This window comes from Chiloscyllium punctatum, chromosome 36 (assembly GCF_047496795.1).
Source record: "Chiloscyllium punctatum isolate Juve2018m chromosome 36, sChiPun1.3, whole genome shotgun sequence".
Classification (NCBI taxonomy): domain Eukaryota; kingdom Metazoa; phylum Chordata; class Chondrichthyes; order Orectolobiformes; family Hemiscylliidae; genus Chiloscyllium; species Chiloscyllium punctatum.
The window spans coordinates 39,607,681-39,624,649 of NC_092774.1; the positions used below are offsets into that span (position 1 = coordinate 39,607,681).

The 16,969-nt window shown below is 47.2% G+C and overlaps 1 protein-coding gene and 1 long non-coding RNA gene across 2 annotated transcripts in view; both read right to left on the minus strand.

Moving 5' to 3' along the window:
- The window catches only part of LOC140461042 (uncharacterized), a 36,039-nt gene extending 22,132 nt beyond the window's left edge, over nucleotides 1-13,907 (minus strand). Inside the window, exons 1-3 of the mRNA XM_072555826.1 lie at nucleotides 13,632-13,907; nucleotides 10,500-12,398; nucleotides 3,139-4,456 (exon numbers count right to left, since the gene is read on the minus strand). The gene's annotated coding sequence lies outside the window, so the exon portion shown is untranslated. The remainder of the gene's footprint in view (nucleotides 1-3,138; nucleotides 4,457-10,499; nucleotides 12,399-13,631) is intronic.
- LOC140460440 (uncharacterized) overlaps nucleotides 1-16,969 on the minus strand; it is a 252,860-nt gene that overhangs the window by 24,934 nt on the left and 210,957 nt on the right. The window lies entirely within an intron of this gene.

A 16,969-nucleotide genomic window follows, 5' to 3' on the forward strand; every position in this document is an offset into this window, starting at 1 on the left:
GTTTATAAAACCAAGAGGGGTGTCAATGAGATGAGTGGCTGGTGCTGTTTCCTTCAGATGGGGGTTTCAAGATTAGGGAGCAAACTTTTAAGGAGAGAGGAGAAAGATTTAAAAAAGACATGAGGAACACCTTTTTTTTGGAGGAGAGTGGTTTGTGTGTGGAATCAATGTCCTAAGGAAGTGGTGGATATAGGTACAGTAATAACATTTAAAAGACATTTGGATAAGTACATGAGTAGGAAAGGTTCAGAGGGATATGGGCTAAACTACATGGGACTAGTTTAGTTTGTGAATATATTCAGCATGAACTAGTTGGACTGAAGTGTCTGTTTCTGAGCTGTATGACTCTGTAACTGTTCTGTCCTGGTCTTAAAACCATTATTTTTGCCTTCCCCCATCACCATCCACTTTTTTGTTGTTCAGAAATCAGATGAACGCAGGCTTGAATATATTCAATGGCCGCCTGATCGCAGAAAGCCATCCCAACTTCTGAACTCTTGCTAATATACCACATGCCTCGCTGATTGCTTGCTACATCTGTCTGACAACTGGCAGTGACTGGTGTGGAAGGATGTTGAGGCCCCTTTGTACATCCACATATCATTCCTGACGAAGGGCTGGTGTCCAAATCACCAACAATCCTGGTCCTCAGATGCTGCCTGACCTGCTGTGCTTTTCCAGCAACACACTTTTCGACTCTAATCTCCAGCATGTGCAGCCCTCACTTTCTCCACATGCCCAATATATCACTATTTAAACAATGCACCTTTTTTTCTGCATTTTATTCCACAGCAAAGGCAAAATCATTACATTGTGTTGATGCGTTTGCCAATGGAGCCACAGACCTGAACCAACGCTTGCAGAGTCTGTTCCCCCAACCCCCGATTCACCCCATTTCCTTTCAGTTGCTGCAAGTCAACAACTGAAGTTCAGAATTTAGAAAAGAAATTGAAAATAGGGTGAGAAAAAGAGAGTGTGGTACTTACAGATGTTGGACAGAGGAAGGAGGTTGCAATCAGAGAGAAAGGAGCAACAACGGCAACTTCCGAAGCTCATGTTCCAACTTCCGCATTCAGACAATAGGGGCGCTCTGATTGGCAGGAGGATCAGTCTCCTTCCGGTCCTCCAGTCCTTTCTATTGGTCCATCAAAAGAAGGGCGCGAGCCGTGTGCGCGGACGCCGAGCAGCTGGCGCAGTTTTTTTGCTGACTCCGAGGAGCATGCGCAACAAAATAGATTGTTCACAGCCTATTGATCACTCAGTGGGAAGAATGTTGTGAAACTTGAAAGGATTCAGAAATGACCTAAGGATGTTGTTAGGTTTGGAGCTACAGGGAGAGGCTGAAAATGCTGGAGCTGTTTTCCCTGGAGTATTGGAGACTGAGGAGGTAACCTTATAGAGGTTTATAAAATCATGAAGGGCATAGAAAATGTAAATAGACAAGGTATTTCCCCTGGGGTGGGGAGGTGTAGAAGTAGAAGAAGTAGAAGTCGTTTAGGATGAGAGTGGAAAACTTAAAAGTGTCCTATGGGGCAACTTGTTTCACGCAGAGAGTGGTGCGTAAATTGAATGAGCTGCCAACATATATAAGGTATCTGGATGGGGACATGAACAGAAAGGTTTACAGGGATATGGGCAAAGTGCCGGCAAATGAGACTAGGTTAATTTAGGATATCTGGGCGGTCGGGACCGAAGGCTTTGTTTCTGTGCTGTACAATTCTATGATTCTTTTTTGACATAATCTGAGCCAATTTCACAAGACTAGGAATAGGCCATTCACCCATTACAGCCTGTCCTCAGCTGTGGCCTAACTGCACATATTTCAATGCGAATTTCAAAAGATGTCTGCAGCATTTTTATAAAATTGAACATGCTTTAATAATGTTTCTGAATATATCATTTTAGCTATTCTTAATTTTAAAAATAAGCCATTTCCCAGGTAGAGTCATCACCATCACCTCTTCTTATCGGTTCCTGAATCCTGGTACCAGACAGACACCAATGTCATCTGGCCTCCAGCTGGCAACTGCAGAGAATGGAGACAATCCCTGAGCCAATCAGAAGGCTGTCCTGAGGGGAATGACCATCTCCCAGAATAAAGCGTCCAGTTAAGATTCCTACCCCACCCACCACCAGTGTCTGCAGCCTTCGCTTCCAGCTGAATCTGAGCCGAAGGTCCTCCAGCAGGCAGTTAATGGAGGCAATCAATCCATGTAATATTTTATCAACTCATACTTAGGAAAGAGAACCAGTCTGATTCAAGATTGGGATACAGACAGACCAAACCTCTCACCTTTCATGCAATGTCTGAACTGAGATGTCACCTATTTTTATAAAACCTTAAGTCATCTTGAGAACATGAATTAAAAGTAGTTCTGGGATTTACATATTAATGAACAGAAACCTGCAAACCATTCGAAAAGATGGAAGACTTAACAGCAATCTAGGTTTGTTCAATATATCCTATCAGTTGCATGACACTGTGATCTTTTGCTATAAAATCTGTGTCTTCTGATCCTGCTCCACAGCTACCTGATGAAGGAGCAGCGCTCTGAAAGCTAGTGCTTCCAAATAAACCTGCTGGACTATAACCTGGTGTTGTGAGATTTTAACTTTGTGCACACCAGTCCAACACTGACACCTCCACAACGTTTCTGGTGAACACAGCCCACGCTTACGCCAGGAAACGTTACAATGCTGATAAAACAACGCAGTGCCTGCATTCCTAAAAAATTTACAATTTCTAATGATACTAGCTACTCATTCATTGCTCCATCTGATACATGACATTGGAAATTTAGCGCAGGAGGCTGAAAGAAATGATCAGCTTTTAAACAAAAACCTCTTGGAGCTCAAAGCTTTCAATGAGAGTCTGAGCCCGGCAGTAAGTTCAGGTAACCTTTATTGCGACCCAACTTTGTTACAGCTTCAGATCCCCCCAGCAAAAAAGGTGGAGAAAAAGTATCTTTTTTTAAAAAGAACAGCTCAAGGTCAAAGCACACACACTTCTCCCCCCGCCCCCCTCACCCTCACGTTCTTTACTATTTGTCAGCACATAGTTGTCCTTGTGTAATTGGATCCTTGGTATAGCCATAAACTAGAAGAAGTATTGCCTCATGCACCAATTTGAACCCATACCTTGTCTCCAAGTAGGTTTCTCCCCCCTCATCGGCTGGAGTTGGGGGGGGGGGGGGGGGGGGGGGGGGAAGGAGTACAGAATAGTCAACCAGACTGCTGTGGGTCTGGAGTCACGTGTAGGCCAGCCCAGGTAAAGGATGCACTGGGACGAGTGAGTGAATCCGTTCCCACAAAAGCAGTTTCCTTCCCTAAAAAGGTTGTGAGTGAATCAGATGGGGGTTTCCCCTCCCCTCCCTGACAATTGTTTCGTTGTTAGATTCTGAACTCCAGATTTCTAACCGAATTCCAATTCCGCCATCTGCCTTGGCAGCTCCTGGAACTGGGTTGATAGTCCAGTCGATAAAGGCACTCAGCTGTCTCGCTGCTTTAAATCCCCTGCGATGGCATGTGAACTTTCTGGTGTCCCCGCAGGTGGGATGAGCGGTTAAAACTCTTCCCACACTGATAGCAGGTGAACGGACTCTCCCCTGTGTGGACCCGCTGGTGCCTCAGCCTGTCGGAGGAACTGTTGAAGGCCTTCCTGCACTCTGTGCAGGGGAATGGCCTCTCCCCCGTGTGGACCCGCTGGTGGGTCAGCAGGGCGAAGGAATTGCTGAAGCCCTTCCCACATTCGGTGCAGAGGAACAGCCTCTCCCCAGTGTGGACCTGACGGTGGGCCAACAGGGTGGAGGCCTGGGTAAAGCCCTTCCCACACTCGGGGCAGCTGAAGGGCCTCTCCCTGGTGTGGACCCGCTGGTGCCTCAACAGGTCAGAGGAATTGCTGAAGGCCTTCCCACACTGTGCAAGGGAATGGACTCTCCCCGGTGTGACTGCGACGATGAATCTCCAGAGCAGATGGGAAACGGAAGCCTTTCCCACAGTCACCACACTTCCACAGTTTCTCCATGGGGCAGGATTCCTTGGGATTCTCCATGGCTGAAGCTTCAGCCGCACACAACACGTGTAGAGCTCCTCCCCTCCGTGAATTCCCCTTCCCAGGCCTAATAACTGTTTCAGGCTCCACACTCAGTGCACTCCAACAGTAGGGTCTCTCATCCAGTCCCACTGATGCTGAAAACGGACTGAAACAGGAACCAAAACACTTTGCTCCTTCTCACATAATCAGTCAACAATTGTTGCGGTCCCGATGGATTGAGTGACTGTCAGACATTGACGTCAAAGTGAGGACTGCAGACGCTGCAGAGTCAGTATTGAAAAGTGCGACGCTGGAAAAGTACAGCAAGTCAGGCAGCACCTGAGGAGCAGGAGAGTCGACATTTTGGGCATAAGTCCTTCATCTGTTAATTTTGAAACTTCTGTCTTCAGATCTTCAAATACTCTGTCAAGAGATTACAAAATTCATTACTGTCAGTCCAGAATAAAAATTCAGAACAAGCAATTTGTTTGTGTTGTTATTCCACAAAATTGAAAGCGCTATCCCACACTCTCTCTCCCGCCCTCCGCTCTAACTCATTCTCCAGAAGGTGTTGATTCAGGATCTTATAGGGGCAGAATTGCAAAAACGTCAAGACTGACATCTCTTTGGAGTTTTGGATAACTCCACCTGAAATTTAATATCTTTTGCAACACTGGGATATTGCTGAGGGTGAGCAGGTCTGATTTTGGGAAGCATAAAAATGTCAAATGCAGCTTCTTGAAGAAGAACCAGACAAAATGGTTAACAATCCCAGGAAGTGGGGGGGGAAGCAAAATGAGCCATCAAGGCATTGACACCACCACCACCAGAGAGAAACTGAACATACAGACATGACAAACATTCGTGGAAAGCCAGAGTCATCGAGATGTACAGCACTGAAACAGACACTTCGGTCAAATTCTTCTGTGCCCAACCAATATCCAAAATTAATCTCGTCCCATTTGCCAGCGTTTTGCCCATATCCCTTTGAACCCTTCCTTTTCATACACTCAGGCTGATGACTTTTAAATGGCCACTTCCTTTGTCAGCTCATTCCATACATGCACCATCCTCTCCGTGAAAATGTTGCCCCTTAGGTCTCTTTGTAGTCTCCCTCCCCCTGCCCTCACCTTAAATGTATTACCCTCGAGTTCTGGACTCCCCATCCCAAGGAAAAGCCCTCGTCTATTTACCCAATCCATGCCCCTCATGATTTTAAGAAAGTCTATCAGGTTACCCCTCACACTCTGACGCATTAGGGAAAACAGCAACACCCTATCCTTCCAACCCTCCGTATCCGGGTAATTATGAGTTTGCAGAGTCTGCTCCCTACCTAGGTTCACTCCAGTTGCTACAAGTGAACAAATTTCCTCCCCCCACACTCCACCCACCGCTTCCCCCCTCCACCCCCACACTGCTTCCTCCTCCCCCCCCCCCTTCCTGAACAGTTAACAAAAATCCCTTCTCTTCACAGAACCCTCACTGTTCTAACAAGTCCACACCAACCTCCGAATGGCAACATCACCACACCCATTCCCCTACTCCTATTGCTCTACATTTACCCCTTGACTAATACATCTAACCTGCACATCCCTGGGCACTGTGGGTAATTTAGCACCGCCAATCCACCCTAACCTGCACATCCCTGGGCACTATGGGTAATTTGACCTGGCCAATCACACCTTACTTGGACAAAGTTAAAAATCACACAACACCAGGTTATCGTCAAATGGGTTTATTTGGCAGCACTAGCATTTGGAGTGTTGCTCCTTCATCAGGTGGTTGTGGGGTGTAAGATCATAAGACACACAATTTCTGGAAAAGCATTAGAGTGTCCTGGCATTGAAATGATATATTGAACAAACTTGGATCGTTAAGCCTTTCATCTTTTACAATGGATTGCAGACATCATTAATATGTAAATCCCAGAACTTCCTGTAAGGCACCTTCTCAGGATAACTTTAAGGCTTTATAACAAAAGGAGACACCTCAGCTCAAACAATGCATTAAAGGTGTGAGGTCAGAATCTGTCTGTATCCCAGTCTAGAGTCAGACTGGTTCTATTTCCAATGTGGAATTTACAAAATATTCCATGTATTAACTGCCTGCAGATTGTGCATTTTCTGAGGAAAATAGAACGCATATGTAAATATCATTCGGCAAACACAAATTCACCCCCATGGACTTGTGCATGTGTGTGCATGAGAGAGAGAAAAAGTCTGTTTCCATGCTGTATATCTCTATGTAAGGGTGAGAGAATTCCTCAAATAAGGCACTGTAGGAATTCTGGGAGAGTAGTATTTCTGGTTTACTTCCTATTGAACAACATTAAGCACAAGCACCTACTTATTTCTAATTTTGGTTCACATTTCTTGTTTTATTCCCTATGACTACACTCGGTGTCTGGATGGTTAACAGGCTGGGAGATCTGGGTCTGGATTGACTTATTGTTCCGGAAGGTGTAAAAAAAAAAAGGGGGTCAAAGCATCAGCAGAAATCCAGGAGGGGTGAGAAATCAGGACCTGAAATCTGAGCTGACACCAGATTACCCTGTGATCAGTGCTTTGATTACCTGTGCTAACTCTCCTTTATCTTGCTTTCCATTTGATCAACTGCTCAATATTGAGGATCCAATCCTTGTCATCCTGGAGCTGCTGTACCTTATCCTGAAGGGTCTGGTTCATGCTGATTAACAGAGCCACACTCAGGGGAATCTAATTGAAACAAACAGAATACTCAGTGGTCTGGACAAGTTGATGTTGGGAAGATATTTCCATTGGAAGGAGAGACTAGCAGCCGAGGGCACAGCCTTAGAGTAAAGGGAAGACCTTTCAGAACGGAGATTAGGAGAAATTTCTTTAGCCAGAGAGTGGTGAACTGATGGAATTCATTGCCACAGAAGTCTGTGGAGGTCAGGTAACTGAGGATATTTAACACTGAGACAGAAACAGTTCTTGAGTGTCAAGAGGATAGAGGGTTACAGGGAGAAAACAGGAGAATGGGGCTGAGACACTTCTCAGCCGTGATTGAATGGTATGGGCAGATCCAGTGGGCTGAATGGCTTAATTTCTGCTCTTATGAATAGGAAAGGCTCAGAGATATATAGGCCAAACAAGGTAGGACTAGTTTAGTTTATGGATATAGTCAGCATGAAATCAAGTATCTGTTTCTGTGCTGTACGATTCTGTAACCATTCTTAAAACCATTTTTCTGTTCCCTCATAACCATCCACTTCATTGTTGTTCAAAAATCAGATGAACTCAGCCCTGAATATATTCAATGAACCCCCCACCCCTAACCACAGGAAGGCCCCACCCCACTTCCAAACTCAGTGTAGAAATATTGGTCGACAGTGTGGTGCTGGAAAAGCATACCAGGTCAAGCAGCATCCGAGGAGCAGGAAAATTCCTGATGAAGGACTTTTGCCCGAAACGTCGATTTTCCTGCTCCTCGGATGCTGCTTGACCTGGTATGCTTTTCCAGCACCACACTGTCGACCAATATTTCTACACTCTGTCCCCACCCTGAATTCACTCCCTTTCCTTTCAGTTGTTGGAAGTCAACAATTGAACGCCAGAATGAAAAAGAGAGTGCCGTACTCACAGTTGTTGGACGGAGGAAGAAAGTTGCAGTTTGGGGTAAAGCTCAGTCTTTATTCAGAGAGACAGGAGCAGCAGCACGAGCTGCTTCAGAAGCTCATTGTCCAACTTCCGCATTTAGACAATAGCGATGCTCTGATTGGCAGGAGGACAAGATTCCTTCCGGTCCTCCCGAGTTCCCCATTGGTCCATCAAAAGTATGTCATGAGTCGAATGTGCGTACAACCAGGCGCATGCACAGTCTTTTGCTGACACCAGCGGACATGCGCAGTGCTTGCTGACACTGAGCGGCATGCGCATTATGCTCTTCAGAAATGCTTCACGTTCCTGACAGATTTGAAGTCTCCAAATGCCAATCGGAGGAAAAAAAAAGTTGAACCACAATTTCCTTCCCCCCACCCCCCACGGCTCGACATTGTATTCCTTTTCCATTTTGGCTGGCTGCACAAATTTGCATTTCTTTTCCCTCAGTTAGGGGAGCCACAAACTGGAGGGCATCGGTTTAGGTTGAGTGGGGAAAGATGAGGCACCAAAGGATTAGAAAAAACGGGTGACATTTACTTTGCCTCAAGAAATGCCAGAACGAGAGGACATTAGTTTAGGGTGAGTGGGGAAAGGTTTAAAACGGACCTAAGGGGTAACTTGTTTCACGCAGAGGATGGTAAATGTATTGAATGAGCTGCCGGAGTGGAGGCTGGTACAATTACAACTTTTAAAAGGCATCTGGATGGGTGTACGAACAGGAAGGTTTAAAGGGGTTTGGGCCAAGTGTTGGCAAATAGGAATAGAATAATTTAGGATATCTGGTCGGCACAGACCAAACTGTTTCATTCCATGCTCCATGACTCTATTTCTATATAGAACCAATTTGACAATATTAGAATAGGCAACTCACCCCTTACAGCCTGTCCTCAACTGTGGCCAAACTGCACATATTTCAACACAAGTTTCAGAAAGATGCCTGCAGCTTTTTTAAAAAATAGAACTGAACATGCTTTAATGTTTTTTCTGAATAGCTATTCTCAATGTTAAAGATCAGCCATTTCTCGTGCACCCCCATCTCCCAGGTAGAGTCATCACCATCTGTCTCTCTCTTCTTACAAGGGCTTGATACAGCGATCAAAGAGGGATGGAGGCACGAGAAATAACAGGTGGTGGGGAAAGAGAATGGTTGAGGCGGGAGGAGCTGAGGGTGGGTGGCAAGAGAGAGAAAATGGACAGGGGACAGAAAGAGAATGGACAGAGGGCAGTGACACTACAAATCCCACCCTCCCCCAGGACCAAAGTAATCATTTTCTCAAGATACAAACGGCTAAAGCAGTAGAATCCCTGCAGGTCATTCAGCCCATTTACCTCACACTGACCTTCCAAATAGCATCCCACCAGACCAACCCACTTACCATGTAGTTCCCCATGGCTTACGCACCTGAAAATGCACATCCCTGGACACTTCAGCACAGCTGATCCACCCTAAACTGCAGATCTTTGGACTGTGGGAGGAACCCACGCAGACACAAGGGGGACAATGTGCCAAAGTCGCCTGAGGCTGGAATCAAACCCAGCACTATGAGGCTGCAGTACTGACCACTGAGCCACCATGCCACCCAGGGCTTTGATGTTCTGCTTTATCTTTTTAGCTTCTGACTTCTCATGCGCCCTCAGCAAAGGCTCTGCCCTCCTGAGATTTGTGGACCACACCCACTGCAGCCTCCCTTTCCCACTTCTCCTGTCCTGAGCACGTCGGTTCCTAAACCTGGTGCCAGACAGACACCGATGCATCTGGCCTCCTGCTGCTAACTTCAGAGAAAGACGACAATCAACTGTTAATATTCTGCCCTTACCCCCAGTGCCCCGCCCCACCACACAGCCAGTTAGCTCCTCCCCCTGCCTCCCAAACTCAGATCCCCTTTACCTGTGTGATTCACACTCACACCCTTCTGACCCTGTCCAGTGACTGAATCAGAAGGATCTGTCCAGAGGGGAATGACCATCTCCTGGAATAAAGTGTCCGGTTAACTTTCCCTGTGACGTGTCTGCAGCCTGGCTTCCAACTCCATCTCTCTGAGCCAAAGGTCTTCCAGCATGTGTTTACACTGAATCACAGCATCCAGGACCTCCCACCTTCTGCAAAGTGAAAGACAAGTCTCACCCTGCCCTCTCCAATGTGTGTGTGTGTAGATTAGATTCGATTCTCTACAGTATGGGAGCACACACACACACACACACGCGCGTGCGTGCACACACACACACACACACACACACACACACACACAAACAAACCTATGCAGTGAATTTGCATTTGCAGATACATTGTGCTTTTTGAGCAAAATACAATCTGCAGGCAGTCAATCTATGTAATATTTTATAAATTCCTACTTTGGAAATAGAATATGTGAGACTCAGGACTGGGATACAGACGGACTTGAACCTCACACCTTTCTTGCTTTGTCTGAGCTGAGATGTCACCTATTTTTACAAAATCTTAAGTCATCGGGAGAATGTGACTTAAAAGTAGTTCTGGGATATCCATGTTAATGAACCGAAACCTGCAACCCATTCGAAAAGATGAAAGACTGAATTGCAACTGGACTTGTTCAGGAAATCTGATCAACTGCATGACACTGTAATGTTTTGCGATAAATTCTATGTCTTATGATCCTGCCCAACACCTACCCGATGGAGGAGCAGCGCTCTAAAAGCTAGCGCTCCCAAATAAATCTGTTGGGACTCTAACCTGGAGTGGTGTCGATTTTAACTTTCTCCACCTCAGTCCAACACCAGCAACTGCCCATCATTTCGAATGAACACAGCCCCCACCTCCTGGTGCTGCCAGGAAACTTTACAATGCCCATAAAACAACACAGTACCTGCACTCCTGAAATATCTGCAATTTCCAACGATACGAGCTACTCATTCACTGTTCCATCAGATACACGACATTGGAAACTTAGTGCAGGAGGCTGAAAGAAATCAACAGGTTTAAAACAAAAACCATTTGAAGCTCAAAGCCTTCAATGAGAGTCTGAGCCTGGCGGTAAGTTCAGGTAACCCTTTATTGTGACCCAACTTTGTTACAGCTTCAGATTCCACCCCCAGCAAAAAGGGAATGGGAGGGGCCCAATGGGGGAGAGAAAGGGGGCGGGGGGCACAGAGGGGGGGCATGGGTGCAGTGTGGAGTCAACCATAGGCCAGACAGTGTAAAGGATGCAGCTGGGACGACTGAATGAATCCTTTCCCACAACGGCAGTTTCCTTCCAGAAAAATGACGCGAGTGAATCAGATGGGGTTCTCTCACCCCAACACCATCCCCACCCCCACAACTCCGCCCCCAAAATTGACTTCATCGTTAGACTTGGAACTCCAGATTACTGACTGAATTCCAATTTCACCATCTGCCACGGCAGGATTTGAACCCGGGAGGCCCCAGAACTGGGTTAATACTCCAGTCAATAATGGCACTCAGCCGTCACTCCTTCAATGCCTCTGCTATAGTACGTGAACTTGCTGGTGCCTCCGCAGGTGGGAGGAGCAGGTGAACACCTTACTGCACCCGGGGCAACTGAAGGGCCTCTCCCCTATGTGGACCTGCTGATGTTTCTGAAGTGTGATGGCCTAGGTAAAGCACTTCCCGCACTCGGGACAACTAAAGGGCCTCTCCCCTGTGTGGATCCGCTGGTGGGTCTGGAGGTTGGAGGCCCGGGCAAAACCCTTCCCACACTCGAGGCACCTGAAGGGCCTCCCCCCGGTGTGGGACCGCAGGTGTCCCAGCCGGGCAGAGGCCTGGGTAAAGCACTTCCCGCATTCACAGCAGCTGAAGGGCCTCTCCCCCGTGTGGACCTGCTGGTGGGTCTGCAGGGTGGAGGAATCGCTGAAGCCTTTACCGCACTCTGGGCAGCTGAAGGGCCGCTCCCCTGTGTGGAGCCGCTGATGGATCAGCAGGGCAGAGGCCTAGGTAAAGGCCTTCCTGCATTCGGAGCAGCTGAAGGGCCTCTCCCCTGTGTGGACCCGCCGATGGGTCAGCAGGTGAGAGGAATCACTGAAGGCCTTCCCGCACTCGGGGCAGGAGAGTGGCCTCTCCCCCTTGTGGATTCGCTGGTGCCTCAGCAGGGCAAAGGAATTGCTGAAGACCTTCCCACACTCGGGGCAGCTGAAAGGCCTCTCCCCCGTGTGGACCCGCCGGTGCGTCTGCAGGGCGGATGCCTGGGTAAAGCCCTTCCGGCACTCGGGGCAGCTGAAGGGCCTCTCCCCGGTGTGACTGCGCCGATGAGTCTCCAGAGCAGACGGGGCACAGAAGCCTTTCCCACAGTCGCCACACTTCCACAGTTTCTTCACAGGGCGGGATTCCTCAAGTTTCTCCATGGCCGAAGATTCAGCCGCACACAAACGTGGGTACAGCCCCACCCTGCCGTGAATTCCTCTTTCCAGGCCGAAGAACTGTTTCAGGCTCCATACTCACTGCGCTGCAACGTAGGGTCTCTCATCCAGTCCGACTGATTCTAAAAATGCACTCGAGCAGGAAGCAAACGCTTTGCTCCTTCTCACAGAATCACAGTCAAAAATCGTTGCAGTCCCGATGTCCCAGTGTCACTGTCAGACATGATGTGAAAGTGAGGACTGCAGATGCTGGAGAGTCAAGACTTCAAAAGTGAGACGCTGGAAAAACACTGTAGGTCAGGCAGCATCCGAGGAGCAGAAGAGTCAATGCTTCGGGCATAAGGCCTTCATCTGTCGATTTTGAAATTTCTGTCTTCAGACCTTCAAATACTCTGTAAAAAGAGATTACAAAAGTCATTACACTCAGTGCAGGGTAACAACTCTGAACAAGCAATTCTACTTTCTGCGGAATATACTTTTCTTTTGTTATTCCACAAAATTGAAGGCACCATCCCACACTCTCTCCCTCCTCTGTTCTCACTCCACTCTAATTCTCCTCAAGGTGCTGATTCAGGATCTTACAGATGCAACCAACAGAGTCATAGAGATGTACAGCATGGAAACAGACCCGAACCCAGGGAAAAGACTTTGTCTATTTATGCTATACATGCCCCTCATAAATTTGCAACCTCTATAAGGTTACCCCTCAGGCTCCAACGCTCCAGGGAAAACAGCTCCAGTCTGTTCAGCCTCTCCCTATAGCTCAAATCCTCCAACCCTGGTGACATCCTTGTAAATCGTTTCTGAACCATTTCAAGTTTCACAACATCTTTTCGTTGGAAGGAGACCAGAATTGCACGCAATATTCCAACAGTGGCCTAACCAATGTTCTGCACAGCCGCAACATAACCTGCCAAGAGTACAAAATTAACATGAAAGGAGTCTTCGCTAAGCATTTGGTACTTAAAGTTTGACAAGGCACTGATGAAATGCATCCAACAATCTTGAAGGAAGGGACAACAGAAATTGTGGAAACCATAATTTATCAGTCTTCCATGGACTTGGAGGTGCCAGAAAACTAGAGAACTGCAAACATTGCAGCCTGGTTTAAGAAAGGTTGTAAAGCTAATCTCAGCAATTATAGAGTCATAGAGATGTTTTGCTATCCTATCTTTCCCATAAAGGCTGACAGAACAGGCTGTGAGCAGCAGTCTGCTGGGCACCACCTTCATTAATCAAAAGAGAAAGAGCTATTGATTCGGCACCTCAGTAAATCTTGAGGCAGTCTTGGCTCCTATGCACATGTTGGGATCCATGTAAGGAGATGTTTATATTTTGCTTCTGTATTTAGAATTCATAAATTGAAGCCAGTGTACATTCTAAAAATATTCAAGATTAAAAGTACAGAGGAGATCAATATTATACAACAATCCAACAACCCCGTCCCAGGACAACATGCGCCTGACCCTCACAAAGATGGCGGCCGGTTGCCCGGACAACCCGAGAGCTCCTTCGCCGGTGAAGTAAACACTGGGGCCTGTGGGGCTTCTATTGGAGGCCTCAGGCCTCCCCCTAGGAGTTTATAAACTCCCCAGTCTCCCTCCTCCCGCGGTTCCCAATCCTACCCTGTCTCACTGTCTCCTCTCCCCGGGGGCAGGAGCCAGGTCTTGGCGCTCGGGCCTGGCGACCTCCCCGGGATGTTTCTGAAACCTGGTCCTGTTCTGAAGGAGGATCACCGGGACCCGAAACCCGTCCTCACATTTCTCCCGACACGAGCTGCCGGACCTGCTCAGCTTTTCCAGCGGCTCCTGTTCTTGTTCCTTCAGCCGCCGGCGCCATTCCTCTCCCACACTCAGTAACACTGTCTTTGTCCGGCCGCGGGACCTACACTGCACATGCGCCAACACACAGGGGGGCGTGGTCCAAACAATGTCGTCACCAACTGAGGGGGCGTTTGCCCGAAACGTCGATTTCGCTGCTCGTTGGATGCTGCCTGAACTGCTGTGCTCTTCCAGCACCACTAATCCAGTATTTGATTTTCAGCATCTGCAGTCATTGTTTTTACCAAGGGTATAATCCTCCCAAGTCTCAATGATACGATCCTTTCCACACCACCCCGAATGAATGGTACAATCCCTTTCTGTTTCCCATTTTGAAAACAGTCTCTGTTTCTGGTCTTCCCAAAGTGTATAGCCTCAGACTTTACCACATTGTATTCCATCTGCCCCTTCTCTGACCATTCTCCTGGCCTGTCCAAGCATTCTCAGCATGGACCCCTTTGGAACTCCAAAGACCCCTTTATGCCAACACTCTGCCTTCTGCCAGTCAGCCAATCCTCTACAAGAATGAGGTGTACCTTGCTCCTACACCAGGGAGTCTTATCTTACTTAGCAGCCTCCTGCACGGCACCTTGTCAAAGGCCTTCTGGAAATTCAAATCGCTCACGTCCACTGGCTCTCCCTTTGTCTAACTTACTCATTACCTGCTCAAAAGAACCCTAATAGATTTGTTAGACATGACCTCCTGTTGTCAAAGCCATGCAGACTCGGTCCTGTTTTAACATGCACCTCTCACCCTTCATAAAACCTGTTAAGTTTACCCATTTTTACCATAAATACGTTGTTCTGCTCTTTAAAATGAATTCAAGTTTAAAGATTTCATATTATGTATGCACACTACCTTTGCCCCTCATATTTTATCCTTCTGAAGAAAACCTTCAAAAGAGATTAGCACAAGGTATGAAACTGACTGTGACTGCATCAAGTAAAGGAGTGAGTAAGAATGAGAAAGGAGTGGCGAAATATCTAAACCTACCCATGCAACGGTCAAGAAGGCACAACAACACCTTTTCTTCCTCAAGATGCTCAAGAAATTCAGCATGTCCATAATGACACTCACCAACATTTACAGATGCACCACAGAAAGCATTGAATCTGGGTGCATCACGTCCTGCTACGGCAACTGCTCTGCCCAGGACCGGAAGAAACTACAGAAGGTTGTGTGCACAGCACAGTCCATCACAGAAGCCAACCTCCCACCCATGAAATCCGTCTACACTTCTCGTTGTCGTGGAAAGGCTACCAACCTCAAGGACCCCTCCCACCCCGGGAATGATCTCCTGCACCATCTTCTGCCAGGCAGAAGATACAGAAGCTTGAACACATGTACCAACAGGTTCAAGAATAGCTTCTTCCCTGCTATTATTAGACTGCTGAATGGAGCTCTCCAACATGAAATCTGATGTTGCTCTGCGCACCTCCTGTGCAGCTGTAACTCTGTCTGCCTCACTCTGTCTAAGCGCAGCATGACCTGCATGTCCTTGTTTGCTCGGATCTGACTGTACTGCTGATAAAACAACATTTTTGACTCTACTTAGGTATATAGCACAGTACCGGCCCTTTATCCGACTCTAAGATCAGACTGACCTACATACCATTTATTGTACTAAATTTCATGTACCTATCCAAGAGTCCATTCCATGTCCCTAATGTATCTGACTCTACAACCACTGTTGACAGTGCATTTCACACAGCCACCACTATCTGAGTAGAGAACCTACGCTGACATCTCCCCGAAACCTTCCTCCAGTTACCTTAAAATTATGCCGAGAGTGTGATGCTGGAAAACCATAGCAGGTCAGGCAGCAACCAAGGAGCAGGAGAATTGACATATTGGGCATAAGCCCTTCATCAGGAACGAGGCTTGTGGGCGGGGGGTGCTGAGAGATAAATGAGAAGAGGGTGAGGTTGGGGGAGAAGGTAGCTGAGAATGCCATAGGTAGATGAAGGTAGGTGCGTGTGTGTGTGTGTGTGTGTGTGTGTGTGTGTGTGTGAGAGAGTGAGTGTGAGAGAGAGAGAGAGAGAGAGAGAGAGAGGTGGGGTGGCAAGATGATAGGTCGGAGGGAGTCGTGGTGCAGATAGATAGGAAAATATGATGGACAGGTCAGAAGGGGCAGCGCCAAGTTGGAGGCTTGGGACTGGAATAAAGTGGGGGAGGTGAGGAAACTGTTGAAATCCACATTTGTCCTGTGTGGTTGCAGGGTCGCAAGGCAGAATGAGGTGTTCCTCCTCCAGACATCGGGAAATAACGGTTTGGCGATGGATAGGTTGGAGAAGTGGGTGGAGCTGATAGATTGAAAAGTTGATGGAAAAGGTGAAGAGAGCGTACTGAGTTGAAGTCACGGGAATGGAATAAAGTGGGGTGGGGGTGTGGAAAATGATGTCTCGTATCCGCAGTCCTCATTTTCCCCTCCTTAAAATTATAGACACTTGTAAGGGGCATGGATAGAGTGAATACCCAAGGTCTTTCCCAAAGGTCCAGTACGAAAGGGGCATAGGTTGAAGGGGAGTGGGGAAAGGGACCTGAGGGGCAACATTTTCACGCAGAGGGTGGTGCGTGTATGGAATGAACTGCCAGCAGAAGTGGTGGAGGCTGGTACAATTACAACATTTAAAAGGCAGCTGGATGGGGATATGAATAGGAAGGGTACAAATGAACATAAGCCAAATGCTGGCAAATGGGTCACTAGATTCATTTAAGATATAGACTGAAGGGTTTGTTTCCAGCTCTACAACTCTGACTATGTCTACATAGTTGAAACCAATTTCACAAAATGAGGAATAGGTCATTCACCCCTTACAGCCTGTCCTGAGCTGTGGCCGAACTGCACATATTCCAGTGCAATTTTCAGAAAGATTTCAGCAGCTCTTTTAAAAAATTGAAATGCGTTTAGACTTCAATGATGTTTCTGAATATATCATTTTAGCTATTCTCAATTTTAAAGATAAGAATTTCGAGTGAACACAGTCCACACCTCCCAGTGCTGCCAGTAACCTTTACAATGTTAATGAAACGATGCAGTACCTGTACTCCTTAAAAATTTACAATTTCTAATGATACTAGCTACTCATTCACTGCTCCATCTGATACACGACATTAGAAACTTAGTGCAGGAGGCTGGAAG